The 14,689-nt window shown below is 41.0% G+C and overlaps 1 protein-coding gene and 1 long non-coding RNA gene across 3 annotated transcripts in view; one reads left to right on the top strand and one right to left on the bottom strand.

The window, feature by feature from the left end:
- Positions 1-14,689, bottom strand: part of LOC142049850 (UPF0729 protein C18orf32 homolog) — a 170,064-nt gene that overhangs the window by 88,807 nt on the left and 66,568 nt on the right. For both annotated transcript variants that reach the window (XR_012657843.1, XR_012657842.1), the window contains exon 5: positions 6,074-6,146. The gene's annotated coding sequence lies outside the window, so the exon portion shown is untranslated. The remainder of the gene's footprint in view (positions 1-6,073; positions 6,147-14,689) is intronic.
- Positions 12,060-14,689, top strand: part of LOC142049855 (uncharacterized) — a 704,768-nt gene continuing 702,138 nt past the window's right edge. The window contains exon 1 of the long non-coding RNA XR_012657844.1: positions 12,060-13,555. This is a non-coding gene — a long non-coding RNA (uncharacterized LOC142049855). The remainder of the gene's footprint in view (positions 13,556-14,689) is intronic.

Here is a 14,689-nt window from a genome sequence, read left to right as displayed (position 1 = left end):
CAAAAGGGCTGATTCATACAAGAACTCTCAAATTATACAGGAACCAGGTTTCATTTCCCTGCTTCAAGAGGGCCCACCAGAAAGGTGAAAGAGGAGTCACCAGAGAATAAGATCAGTTTTGAAAACTGAAAAGCAAGTAGAATATCTGGTTATCAGTCTCAGGATACAAGCCCAACAACTCAAAGTGAACATAATCTTTCCTCTTGGAATCACTCCTAATTTTATACCCACCGATGGCAAATATGCACCGTGGCAGACAATAATGCACTATGCTCCTTACAACTGACTCCAAACATTTGCGAGATGTCCCAAAGGGGCACTCAAGAAACACCAAGTGGAAGCAGTGAGCATCTCTGACATTTCCTACTGCATCTCCCCTGCACTGGGTATTCCTGACTGGGAGACAGAATGAGAGTGAGAAAACGACCAAAAGGTGGAAAATACTCTGAAGGGAGTATCTAAAGGATTAAAATAACAGTTAGGTTCAAGAACCTTTATTCCAAGACCTGGTCCTAAACCAGACTTCATGGCTACGTACATTTTTACCTCATTGGCATTCAGCTCTTCTCTCTACAGATTAAAAATATTAGAAAAAGTCTAGGACTTTTAAATGTTGCACAGAGAATCTGTGTTCTTCTGTATTTAGCTTTCATATCAACAAGTCATGTTAGCAATAGCTGTTAAATCTAAGTGAAAGACCTTACCTTCCGAACAACAGAACACAAGAGAGCAGTCCAAATACCCATAAAAATGGACAGCTCAGACAACTGGCCTTGTGTAGCTTTCAACCCCCAAGGAAAAAGCAGCCACAGAGATGATGACCCAGGTGCTCAAAGAGCTACTATAGACCATTGCAGAGATCTGGACAGAGCCAGACCACAGGAATCACGTCCTGTGTTCCAGCCGTGCAGTCTGCATGAAAGACAGACCTGCTCCACAGTCTCTCTGTAACACCACTTCTCAAATGCGAGCCGCTGGTTTCACGGCAGTCATCCTGATGTAGCGGTAGCAACAATCTCTTTAGGTCTCATGCTTGTCTAGGCAATGGAGAAAAAAGGCTTATGCCTGTCAGCCTGGTCACTGCCACTGATCTGAAACAGTCTGCAAACTCTTAAGGTGCCAAAAAGAGGTTTGCTTGACTTCAGTGCCTAGGTGTCTTTGCTGCCCAGACCAGAGACCAAACCCAAATACTAGCAAGTGGGTGTTTTGCAAGACACAGCCCATATCTTTTGTGAAAACAGGGCTGAAAACAATAACAGAGAAAGCAGACCATTAAGAGCTTGAATATACAGCATGATGTATGATGAACAGTACAGACCTCTGATACTATGCTCTGGTATTAGACAGTTTGTTGCAAGTTCAACATAAGTTAAAGCTAGCCTAGTGAAAAGACATGTCATTGAGGAACACTAAGTCTAAAATAAAAATTGAATTAGAATAGAAAGAAGAATATGTAATACAGATAAAGGTTCTCCTGCTTAGGACCCTTAGACACTTAAGAGGCCACACATCTGCCATCAGAAAAGAGAAAAGCATAAGAGTGATGAAGAAAATATTCCAAATAAATAAATATTTTTTCTTTGCTGCACCACCACCAGCTGCAGCAGCAAATAAAACACCCTTTATACTCATTAGATCCCTCCTACACACAGCACAATAGTCTTAAACTTTGAGGATCTTCAAAGTGCAGCAATACAAATCTCCTTCAGTTTGGATATTTTTGCTAGCTTCAACCTAAGTTTCAACATATGAAAGTTTCCCTTTGATGATTAGGCAAAGTTGCCAAAAATGCTGAAGTCAAAAAGTTCTTCAAATACTAGACCTACTACAATCTTGATAAACGTTCCTTGAATAGTTCTTTGCTAAAAAGCACTATTCTGACCTATTGTTTTGAAAGTAACAAAAATATTAAAATATGACACTCCTGAAATAGGAGAGAAAACAGTTTTTAACCTCTTCACTGCTCAGAATTAGCAAGGAAAAAAAAAAAGCCTTGGCATTTCTCATCAGCTATACATGGCATTGTTCCCACACTGCAATGATTCCGTAGAGCTTTATAATCAATTATGTTGCCCTTCTTCCTCCTACTTTCAACTTTTAAGCTCCCAGGAAACATAGCGAACATCCTTAAATGAGTCAAAACATTGTTAACATTTAAGTTTGGAAGTAACTAGGATCACAACCCAAACCAATTGTAACTACAGAAAATAATGGAATGCAATACTACTGGCACCACAGGGTGCTACTTAACAGTGATTTAACTAGATCACAGTATTTCATTTTTCCTCCATATGCATTTATATTTTTTAATGAAGTGAAAATGTACTGATAACAACCAGATATTCAGTTATGTATACCAGCTCTTAACAAGCTGCTGAAAGAAGCCTTTATAATTTAAAGCTTTGGGAGCTCTATCTTGCAACAAAATGTTAGCAATAGCGTCTACATAAGTCATACAATTAAATCCTGAAGTTGCGCCTTTTTGCTGACTATGCAGTTTTAATCATTAATGTACACCCTTGAGTGCTAGCATTAACAAAACCAAAGAAAAAGCAGAGTATCCATAAAATACCCAAGGGAGCCATAAATCAAACATCAACATACCGTAACACAAGCATTATAAGGGACTGCACAAGTCTAATTGTTGAAAAGCAATAATGCTGTAGTTTCTATAAAATTTCTTAAAATTAAATGTTAATATGTGAAACCCTTTTCCTTGGCATTTTGTACAATGCAGTAGAGCCTGTTTTTCAAAAGGGTAATTCAAGATCTTTTTAATAACTTTCAGATACAGAGCCACAATGCTGCAGAATCCCATGGTCCCTACTACAACCCAATTTAGCTATGCTGAGTGTTAACCACCTTAAGGAACAATTGCCTTTCCCAATACAACCTAACTTTGAGAAATAGTTCCTTAAATTCATCGTAGACAATTCTGAGACACTCCTAGATATGCTTTGCTGTACATCTCTGCAGCCTTTCCTAACAAAAATCAACACATTTTGGTTCTTCAGTTATATTTCCTAGTAAGGAATATGGAGAGATGGGTTATAGACTTACTATTTGTCATCTTCCCCATCTCACACCTTCCTTATTAATTTTGAGCTAGATGGCCCACCTGCATTTTCCAAGTATGTCTGTAGGTTATTCTGTAGGCAGACATGAGCTCATTCTGCCAAGGCTTCTCGCAGAGCAAGCTCAGAGGTGACCAAGCTCTGCTCATGCCACAGAAAGACTCGAGCCTTCACAAACTTGGTGCCCATGCCAAGCCCAAAGTCTTACGCTTGCCCTTGGTCAGTCTAGAACACAGGTTAAGGCTACATACCTGCCTGCAAAATACCACACACAGGTATCCTAAGCTCTCCTCCCAACAGTACCAGTCATCTTATGTATACATCTTCACAACATGATACTCAACAGTGAAGAATAACAGGATCTATGTTATAATCACAAATTTCTCACTACTCCATACCAGTATCTACACAGCATCATCCTGCAATGCTGTCCACTCTTCAGTAACACATTTGCAAAAAAAATAAAGACAGCACATATAAAATTTATATAGAGAGAGGGGAAAAAATTATAGTACCTCTGAAGCATACTGCTTTCACCAAAAAGCACCTGATGTGACATTTCGACCAATTTCAAAAGCAAAGAGTACAGGACTGTTGCACAGGTACCTCTGCTCCTGCATTTTTGACATGGAGATGGTCTTCCACACTTTAAAAATAATCTTAGTATTTCAGTGAGGGAGAAAAAGAGATAAGCAATATATTTAGACAGCAGCTGCCAGCTGTATCCACTCCTTCATTAAACTGCATCTACAGAACCCAAGGGACACACTAATTGTGACAATCCTCCGTTAAGGCTATTGAATGCTCCTAACAAAAATTTTGCTATTCTGAATGATGCTTCAAATATAGGCTCAGCATGGAGATTTTAATGTTCTGTCACAACAAAAATTCATCTTTAATAGCAGCTTTACAGACAGACAATCTGGTAGCAGTGCCACTATAAGCTGCCAAAGCTGCCTATCCTCTAGCAAGTGATCCTAAGTCCTGCTACAGAAATCATTACAAGTTTGAATATTTCATGTATTCCACTCGATCTAGTCCTTCCCAACATTCACATACTAGACTTGTAATTTTCTTCATTTCTGTCTTTAGCTGGAATAAATCAACTACTCCCTTGATACAAAGTAGGGAAAGAATTTATAGTGTAAATCTGAATAGGGAGAGGGAAGGAAGTAAAAAGTAAACTCACTACTAAAATAATCTGGATCATTCTCCTGAAAAAAAATTAATATGACAGTAAGAAAAAACGTCTCAGCCTTCTAACATCTTTATGAAGGACAGAGTTGGACTGTGTATTAGAGAATGCAAGTTTTTCCCATATCTCCTTTCCTACTTCCCTACTTTCCCTACCTCCCTCCTTCGATGATATGGAGTCAAAATCATTAGTTAAGGCATTATCACATTGTTAAACATATTATACTGGTAAACAAGACAATAATGTACACTTTTTAAAGTGTTAGTATCTTACTAAGAATTCAGTAGCATGCTATTTCAGGAAAAATTTAGCTAAGAAAACTTATTTGACAAAAATACCCCAAAACCTTCCATATCTATCTTTTATGAAAAGTGAGTATGTTTTCGATATAGCTGAACATTAAAGATTATAGACAGGCCTTACAACTTCTTTTTTGATAAGCCATTATTATCGCTATGTTGTATAGTAAACTAAGTGCTTTCAACAGCTACTTCCATTCCCAGCAACCACATTCACACAGAAATAGAGATGCTGACAGGTTCAGTTGTTGAAAAGGGTTAAGAACAATTATGCCTGTAAAACTTTTTCTGCCAGAAAAACAGAATAAATGATATTGGACTCCACACACACATTGGGACTTCCAAGAAAGAAAAATAAAATCCTGCAGGATTTATTAATTTGCCCATATATCGCAGTCCTTTCACCCCTTTGTACCTCCTCTAATCTGCTCCAAACAGAAAGTATATCTGTTCCAGGAAGTTTGCAGAATGACACACTAAATCATATCACTAATTCATTACACACTACCTACCCAAACCCTCATGTAATGCTGACAGAGTTGTGTTTAATGAGAGCAATGTTTCAATAACTATTGCATCTTTGTCAGCTTTCCAACTAAAAGAACAATCCAAAGTACAAAACCCAAAACATCAGCAGAGCTATATACTACACTGTAATAGATAATCTGAAGCTCTCTTTGAAGCTGTGATGCTTTAATTGGGGCACTACATTTTTAGGCACAGACTACAATGCAATTTAAGACAAAAGATACTCATCACTATCTTGGGTAAAGTTTATCTTGGGAAAAAAGAAGTTCAAATTTATCAGGACAGGTGTGGAAAAATATGTTTATTTCTAAAGAACAAAGTTCTTCTTCATGTAATACTGGAGTATGTTTCATGACACCTATCCCAATGAGCTATGGAATCAAGGTATCTCAAATATAGCAGATGCTATATTATATAACCACGTAAACAAATCTGGAGATCTACAGAAACATTCCACTTAGGCATTTATCTTTTCTCTTCTTCAGACATCAATTCACAGGTATTTCAGAAACTAGAATAATAAGTCATACGACTGACTTAATGCACATGCAGTTCAAAAACCCACACAACTGCACAAGAGGAACTTTAGTTTGCACCTTGCTGCAGCCCCCAGAGAGGGAGTGACACCTCCAATGTACCTTTTCCTGTACAATTAGCACAACCATTTCTAGCCAAGAGTTAGCAGTAACTGTCTGTGCACTGACAGAGGTATCTGAATCAAACATCAACGCTCCTACAAAATAAAACAGGACAACTTTTGCTGATGGTTTGAACTGGGTGTGAGAGGCTGATCATGAACAGAATATTAAGGGCTGCTACTCCCAGCAGGTTACCATTATCAGTACTGCACCATCACATGGAGCATTCAAATACAAGTATTTACACATTATAACCCCTCTAAACTCTAAGTTTTATGCTCTCTCAAATGCTCATTTTACACAAGGAGGCTGAAAAGAAAAATTAAAAAGCCAACTCACAGGAGGGGAATTTCAACAATGAGCTGGATGAGGCAACACAGCAACTCTTCTATCAGGTCTTCACACTCTGTTCCTGAAAAGAAGTATACCAAAGGTTTTCTGGATTTTCAAATACCAAAAGAAAGCATAGATTTAAACACATAGATCCAGACAATATTTTCATTAAGGAACAAATGCTAGAAGTGAAATACTACCTGTTTAAGAAGATAGCATTGTTTCCTGAAATAGAAGGCACTTGGGATAATCACCAGAGAAAATGGTGATGCCAAGCCTTTTACATATAAAACAAATAACTAATAACAATTTGATAAATTGAGATTTTGGCATTGTAGGAATATGCTAATATTAAGCACATCAAGCCTTACTTTACTACTTACCCAAGTTCATATTAAATGGTGTTATTACTAACAGTTGAACTAGTGACTTCTCACTGGTCCACAGTTCAAGTCTCCTCTCAAAATGCCCTGCACTCTGTGTATTTCCCCAGCCCTTTTTTTAATCCCAAGTAAAGAATAAGCAGAGACAGACAGAAAACAGTTTCATTTGCCTAACGTGTAATGAACAATATTTTAAGTTGTGATCTGTCAAATGAATACAGCCTACAGTACACATCACTGCTGCTGTTAAGCAATTAAATCTACACACGGGTTTTTTTTTTTTATGAATACACATTTATTTATTGACGAGGTTTTACACATTTCAATGACAAGTAAGAATTCACAAATTTCCAAAGTGCATTTGAAGTGAGCAGAAATTATTCTCTACTCATTCACAATGTGACAAAATGCATGGGATGATTAAAAGTTATTTTTTAAAAATTCAACTATTCTAATCAATAAAACTGGTGGTATTTTACATTAGCACTGCAATTTTTAAAAGCATCTGTAACAAAAGACTTGCAAGACTTACTGAGGAAAAAGCTTATTAAACCATTTGAAGTTGTCATATAATACTCAAAAACAAGATAAATCTCTTAGGATTATTAATCCTAAATCCTCATTAGGATTTTTTCTGCTTTCAAAATAAAATTATAAAGAGAAGCCTACAACACAAAGAAGTGTAGGCGTTTATAGTGCTGAATGGCCTAAGACCAGGCACAATTTTTTCCCTCTGCATTACCCAATAGGCATTACAGCACAATGATTACCCAAATGCTTGTTTATTTTGTATTTTCAAATAAATACGTCCTGCAATAAACACAAAATTATAGCCAGGTTATGGAAGTGTTACTCTGTTTAACCCAAGTTTGTTCTTAAATCCAGAACTCAGTTTTAAGCAGCACACCAGAGGGAATATTCATAATAAAACAAAACTATTTCTTTCCACAATCGGTTTATTAAAACCACGTTAAAAATTGTCACCTAGTGAACTGCACGTTCTAAGGGAAATAATTTTTTTTTATCACGGAAACATGGTTTCCTCTATGTAGAATCCCCCATGAGTAACACAATACAGCCTCTGTTAGTAAAGACCAAGAACTGGTAGGAGTATTTAACCTTAGACAGAAACCACCGCCAATAATAAAGCCCAGATAATGTATTCTAAAGTAACTTGAACGTGACAGTTTCCTAAGGTTTTCTGAATCTAGAAAATGCTCATAGAGCAAGACTGCTATTAGTTCCCAAAAGGTACCTAATTTTTTTCTCTTGACAATCGAGGAAAGGGAAGAGGAAAGAGGGTATTGGATGAAAAAAAGTAAAGAGAGTGCATTTTAAGAACATCGTTTCTTCCACCATGCTATATACACAACTCATTTGAAGAGATAGTGTTATTTGAATAGGAATTAAGGCTTTTCCCCCATACGACATTCAAAATAAAGCAAGAAAATATTGGGTTAGCACAATCATGTAGAATGGAAGATTTAGTATTTCCTGCTCTGTTCTCAAACTATTTTTCTTCCTTTTTTTTTTTTTTTAAAAAAAAAGCTAAATTGCTGCAACCAATGTCATTCCACTACAATAATTAATGCATCCTTTTCCCCATTGGGGCACATGCATTCTTGTTTAATTCTTGTCTTGCCAAGAGAATGAGGTGGATGGGTGCCAAATCTATAACGTGAGAGAGAGCTATAAACATGGAACGCTGTGTTTTCATAAAAAATGCCATTTTCAATAGCAGGATAACAACAACACACACAATACTCATTCACATTAATAGATCACATACTTGGATCAAAGACATGTAAAGCCTTGGGGAAAATAAGTAAAGGGTGAATCTGGCCAGATAAGATTAGAGCAGACTTGCAGAGAGATTAATCTCTCTGCATCTTCTAAACTCTCTGGCAGCACAGAAGGAACTGCAAACGCACACAGTTTATAAAATGTCCAGTTATGCTGAAGCACCATTTTTCATCAGCTATATTTAAGTCCTCAAACACATGGATTACTTGCACTGGGGTTTTTATGGCTTTTTGGTGGGGCTTGTTTGGTTTGGGTTATGTTGTTTGGTGGGGGGTTTTTTAATAGAAAAAATAATACTTTGCGTTTAACTTTTTCAAAGCTATGCACATTACAGGCACTGCATTAGCAGACACTACACAGGCAAAATGGCTTATCCAGAGGAAAGTATACATGCCAGGATACTCCACTTCTAGTAAAACCAGCCCAGCTCCATCCTTGGCCATGACACAGGTTCTAACACAGTAAAACAGTCTTTCGTCTCAAGAACTTATCTACTACATTGTCACAACCTGATGTGAGCTGCTGTAGCAGCTGGATGTACCTATCACTAATAAGATATTCAGGCATAGCAAAGTATAGCCTCACCTTAGATGTTACTTCTTTTTCTGCCCTATTGCTCCTACAGACAGGATAGAACCTGGACATCAGTAAGGAAATAATTTGTTGCTCGTAAAACAGTTCCTAAAGCCTCATTCATTCAATCCATTACACAACCAGCAGACTTAATGCTTCCTTGGGTTTTGTGGTTTGATCTTCAGCTCTGAGGACTCTCAAAAGCTTCCAACTTTCCCTTTAGAGTATTAACAGTGAGTACATAAACTAATTTCCATCCCTCATTTCCTTTATATGATAGCTGAACACTCACAAAATCATTTAAGGATTGCAGTAAAGGTATTGTTATTTATTCCCTCCTCTATGTCCTCTCATTTGCTATAACACATCAAATACAGTCCCTAGCAGCCTGGTGATAAAAACTTCTCTATAGAGAACGAATTAACTTTTCTACTACAGGTCAGGGAAGAGGTTGAATGAATTGACGGTTCGGTTTGGAATACAATACACAACCTACGTTCTCTTACACCTCAATCACAGGACAGTTACAGAACACACAGAAATTATGGTATACAGACAGCAGAAGCCTCACCAAAAGATGAATGATTTGCGTTAGCCAGACTAACGCCAGCTTCAGATCAGCATACACCAAGTCCAGCTTAGGATTTATTATCAGGATTTTTTAGCAGAATCTTAAAGAATATGGTTCAAGACTCTATAAGGATTTTCCTACAATCAAAATTGTGCAATATCCTCCCAAGTTGTATGCAAATTCCCAATTACAGATGAAGAGGCAAAGGTTGCACTTCCTGGGCTAAAGAACCATCTGAAAACTGCCAAAAGGAACAAACTCCTATTAATGGACTATTCTTGAAGCAAATCAATAAGCAATGCTGTAGTGGGGACTCAATCCTCTGCAATTTGTTCATTACAACTTTATAATGATAGGCTACAACATATCCATGCACTCAAACTTTTTGCAAAATGAAAAACCTTGATAATCAGATTTAATGACACAAAGCACAACTGCACAGCTTTTGTGCAATCAAGTTCAAGCATATGAATTGCAAAACCTGGGAGGAGAATTCTTCCAGATAAGACAGTTATCAAAAATCATGAATAAACAATAGTGACCATATCATATACATAACTTGTCAAAATACAAGACATATTGCTGAGCAGCAGGTGACAAGGATATTTTCCATACATTATTACTGTCATACACTATATGCTTCTACCTGCCATACTGAATATCACAGAGCAGGTGCTGATGCTCTGACTGACAGTAGCGTGAACAGCCTGATGTGCTGACACTGCAGTTACACACCCTGAGTTCCCAGGTGCTGTATTTTAACTCAGAGAACATGGTGCTAGGATATATTCTCAGACTAGAAGGAAAGAAAAAAAAAAAAAAGTGGTGCTCATAGTTTAAACAGGGAAACAAACACCACCAGACAGTGATTTCCAAAGGAGTTTTAAGAGGATCCTGAAAAAAACCATTACCTTTTCTCAGAAGGCTGTGTGAGTGACCGAGGCATGCAAAAACAGATCACAGAAGAGAGAAGTTGTTTGTGGTGTTGGTTGGTTGTACTGTTCTTTCCAATAACTATTCACCAGCCATTAAGAAAATAACCAAACAGTACTTCAAAATTCAGACACTGTATTAAAGCTTTTATCTATATGCATGTTTTATTATATTATATAATATAAATAATGTATTGTATAAGTTTTTTTTGTCATGCTCACAATTGAAAAATCATAAAATAGCATCAAGCTCTGGGAAATTAAAAGAAGCAAGGATAATTAAGAAGAACTTAAATTTTTAAAAAGCAAGCTCAAAGATAGTGTTAAGTATGTACAACTTTTACTAAAGTCATAATAAATTTGTGTAAACTTCACAATAACAAGGCATGCTCTAGTTTCCAAATAATTTAAAACAAAAATCAAGAAAGCTACTCTTGACTTAATTATGAGAATACAAACCAAAAACATTTCATCTTTTTCTGCTCACTTTAATACACTCTAACACAACAGCATTTTATTACACACCGTTAATGATACTTCACTTTTCCTATAGCTAAGTATAAAAGCTATATGGCAGGTATTCACTTTATTACCATATTCTATATATGTTCAATAAAACCTGTGCAAAGATTTGTTAGGAGCAAAAAATGATGGCTATGTAAACACAGCACGTTACGAACCCCAACCCGTTGAAGCAGGTCACCAGGACCATCTCCAACTGGAAACCCAAGACAAAAGCAGCAGTGGACTCGAGCCACGGCTGAGCGGGGAGAGCCAAGGAAGAGCTCGTTTCCTGCCACCATCCCCTGCTCTCCCCAGCAGACCACACACAATTACCTTCCTAATCAAGAACATCCACCGAACAATCTGCTCAGATAATTGCTAAGTACGTTTGCCATCAATATGCACGAAATTATTGCTAGTAAATGTCACTGTGAATTACAGTCAAGTGCTACTAGACATGCTATAAACATGGATCTACCCCAGTGACAAGAATCACTTTTCATACCATGCTTCAAGGAACTCCCAGCATAAGGAATAACAACAAGTTGTCTCAGTTTTTCCATCCTTTTACTGTGCTACACTCTACCACTGAAGAAAGAAGCAGGCAAGTTTTTTTTCAACCAAGTATAAATCCATAGGCAGTCTGCAATGATAGCTTATTATAAGCAGGTGTTACTTTCTAATGCATTGGTTAGCTGACTTCATTCTTGGAGATTACTCACCAGAGTTTAAATACATTAAACCATTTCAACATGTAGCACAATCTTTTGGCACCAGAAGTCTGATTTCCTCACAACAATGGCAGGCGCCAACGAGTTAGACAGATTTTAATGAACAGTTTTCACTATTCAATGAGCAAGCAGCTACTGGGCGTTCTCAGCACCTGTCCTTGCTGGACTGACTGTTGAAGAAAATCCACATTCAGATACTTTTGGTTGTTCTTCCACAATCCACCTGCACTGTGTTAGCATTCTGATACCAGTCCTTTTTGCCAGAGCATTTTTGGCTTTGTGCAATAAACAACGTGCGATTACATACTTGACAGTATCTTTACAACAAAGCAAAGGAAATCAAGGCTCCTGTGCCAACATTATCCATCATGTGTTCTGTAAGAGCATCTTCATACGGTGCTACACGAAGATTTGTGGCAGATAGCATTATGACTTTCTTTTTGCTGTAATCAAACTGATTTTTAATGCATTCACATTCAAAAAGAAGTGTAGGGGAATAGACAGGGATCGGCGACCGGAAGATCACGGGCTGTGACGGAAAGATAGACTCCTCCCCATAGGAGTGGCAGGAACAGGAAGCGCAAGAGCTATATAAGCGTGTGACGCAGTTAAATAAACGGACATTTTGTATCCATCACATTGACGTCTGTGCATCACTGTCCCCAGGGTGGGTAGAGCCCTGTGTCCCGGAGATATGCGGCCCAAGATAAGTTCTCCCGTAGAAGCGTACAGCAACAAGTGGTGACCCCGACGTGATCGGCAGGGCGACATGGCAAGTTCGCCGGGGGGAAAAGATAGCTTGAGGCACGCAGGGGCGGGACGGGGAGCTGCAGGATGGCGGCCGCGCCATGGAATCAGTCGTAAAGGTACTGAAGGGATTGGGGAGGAATATGGAACTTCGATTTCGAAGGCGCCTACCTCAAAGGCCATCCAATGGATGATTACGCAGGGGCTCATACGAAGTCCCGCAGACATATTTAATAAAGATAAGTGGGTGAGAATTAAAGAGGAGTTAGCCGAAAGGGCTATGATGGGGAAAAACCCAGTACATACAGCTCTGGGGAAAGATACACCGGTTACTATTGAAATCTCGGGATGATCAGGAGACGTGGCGGCAGGCGCGGCGGTGCCTGCACGGTGCTACAGGCGACAGTAGCCCGGAAATAGACCCAGGAGGGGCAGTGGGGACACAGACAGGGGCAAGCATCGCGGGGGATGGGGAAGAAGGGGAGAGTTCGGACGGAGTAGCCTGGCCAGCGACTCAGTCTGAGGCTCCCAAAGAGGCGGATCGGGAAGCGGCGGCGTTCCCTGTTGAGCCAGCAGGACCCTTGGAATGCCCCCCCCCCCCCCCCCCCCGCATACCCCTGGGATGATTTGGCGCAGGCGCAGGTGCCTGCGCGCGGGGAGGGTGACGTGGCAGCGGACGGAGCGGAAGGAGAAGGATGACCAGCGCCGGAAGCAGCGCCGGCAGCGGCACCGCCCTCTGCCCGACCCTCGAGACTGGCTCCCGGGGCAACCCTTGAGATGGGAGTCGGACGAGGAGGGGGATTGGGGTGCCTGGAGGGGAGGACAGGGTGGGTATAGAACAACCTCGAGTAGCAGCGAATCAGATATTGGGGGAGAAACCGATGCCCACATGTGGAAGAGGGGGCAGCTTCCCTGCAGCGCGCAAAAAAGAGGCATAAGGCAGCAGGGACTCGGAGGACCAATCAGAAGGAGGGAGGAGAGGGACCATCAAAAAAGGACGTCCGGGGCGCTGCAGCTCCGGAGGGGTCCCCGGAGGACGTGCTGCGGCAGCTGCAGCAGGCTATGCGCGCACTAGGGGAAGTAACTCGGCGGCAGACAGGACTCTTAACGAAGGGGGCGCCCCAGCGACAGTCAGTCGAGTTACCTAACTGGCGGCTGATAGCCAGAGATTGTAGCCTCGATGGAGTAAGGATAGAGATGCCCGGGATATTCCCTGTCCGACTAGCTCCAGGAGGAGGGGTGGAGTGGACGCCGATAGATGCCAAGCTAGTGCGAACTTTATGGCGAGAAATTAGAGAAAAGGGGCTGAAAGACGAAGGAGTAGGATTGCTGCTGGATGCTGCGCATGCAGCGCCGTTGACACCCTCTGATGCTAAGCAGTTGGCGAAAGCAATATTGGCTCCCACAATGTACATACTTTGGAAGGAGGCGATGAACAGTGCCTGCCATGCCCTCGTACAGCAAGCGGCGGCAGTTCCGGGCCGCCTGCTGAGAGGGACCACCCTTGACCGGCTCACTGGCAGAAGTCAAGGACTGGAAACCCCGCAGTTGCAAGCAGCAGAATTAAGGGGCAGGGAGCTGCAAGCGGTAACAGAGAGTTCCCACAAAGCGTATAGCGAAGTGGGCAGGTATGAGAAAAAAGCAGAACCTTGGCAAAAGATACAGCAAGGACTAGCAGAGCCATTTACAACGTTTTGTGACAGGTTGCAGAAGGCTATTATAGAATCAGAATTGCCACCAGCAGCCAAGGAGGCAGTCCTTATGGATTGCCTCTGAAATCAAGCAAATCCGCAAACACAAGATATCCTCCGCACCCTGGCGGTAGGGGCGCTGTTGGGTCAAACCATCAGGCATGTCTTGCGCCAGGAGGCGTTGAATCAGCATGGCGGTGCGGGAGCGCACGTCTGCCAGAACCCTGACTGTGGAAGCGAAGAAAGGGTGCTGGTGCAAGCGGCCGGGGTGGGGCCGAGATGTCACTTGTGTGGACGGCAAGGGCACTTTAAAGCTGGGTGCCCGCTAGCAGAAAGGGGAGGACGTAATGGAGGAGGAGCACGCCCAGTAGGGAGGTGCTGGGTGTGTGGGAAGCCAGGACACCTGGCAAGAGATTGTCCAACCACAAAGCCGGGAAACGGCCAAAGGAGGGCGAAGCGAGGGGGATTCGCGCCTCCTGTGAGTCAAATGGCCCCCATCATGGTGCCAGCGCCAGAAGCTTGGCCCACCATAGCGGGCCAAGGGGGAGTGAAACTTCAGGCAGGGGAGCAGAACCAGCAAGATTTGCAGGTTACAGCCCCCGCGTGGCCTTGGTCATAGGCTGTAACGAGAGACCCATGGCGGCAGTGATGATTACCCCACAAGAGCCGAGTTGCCCGGCACGGATA

This window comes from Phalacrocorax aristotelis, chromosome W (assembly GCF_949628215.1).
Source record: "Phalacrocorax aristotelis chromosome W, bGulAri2.1, whole genome shotgun sequence".
Classification (NCBI taxonomy): Eukaryota; Metazoa; Chordata; class Aves; order Suliformes; family Phalacrocoracidae; genus Phalacrocorax; species Phalacrocorax aristotelis.
Note: the sequence above shows the minus strand (reverse complement) of the source record. Positions and strands in the feature narration are given on the sequence as shown.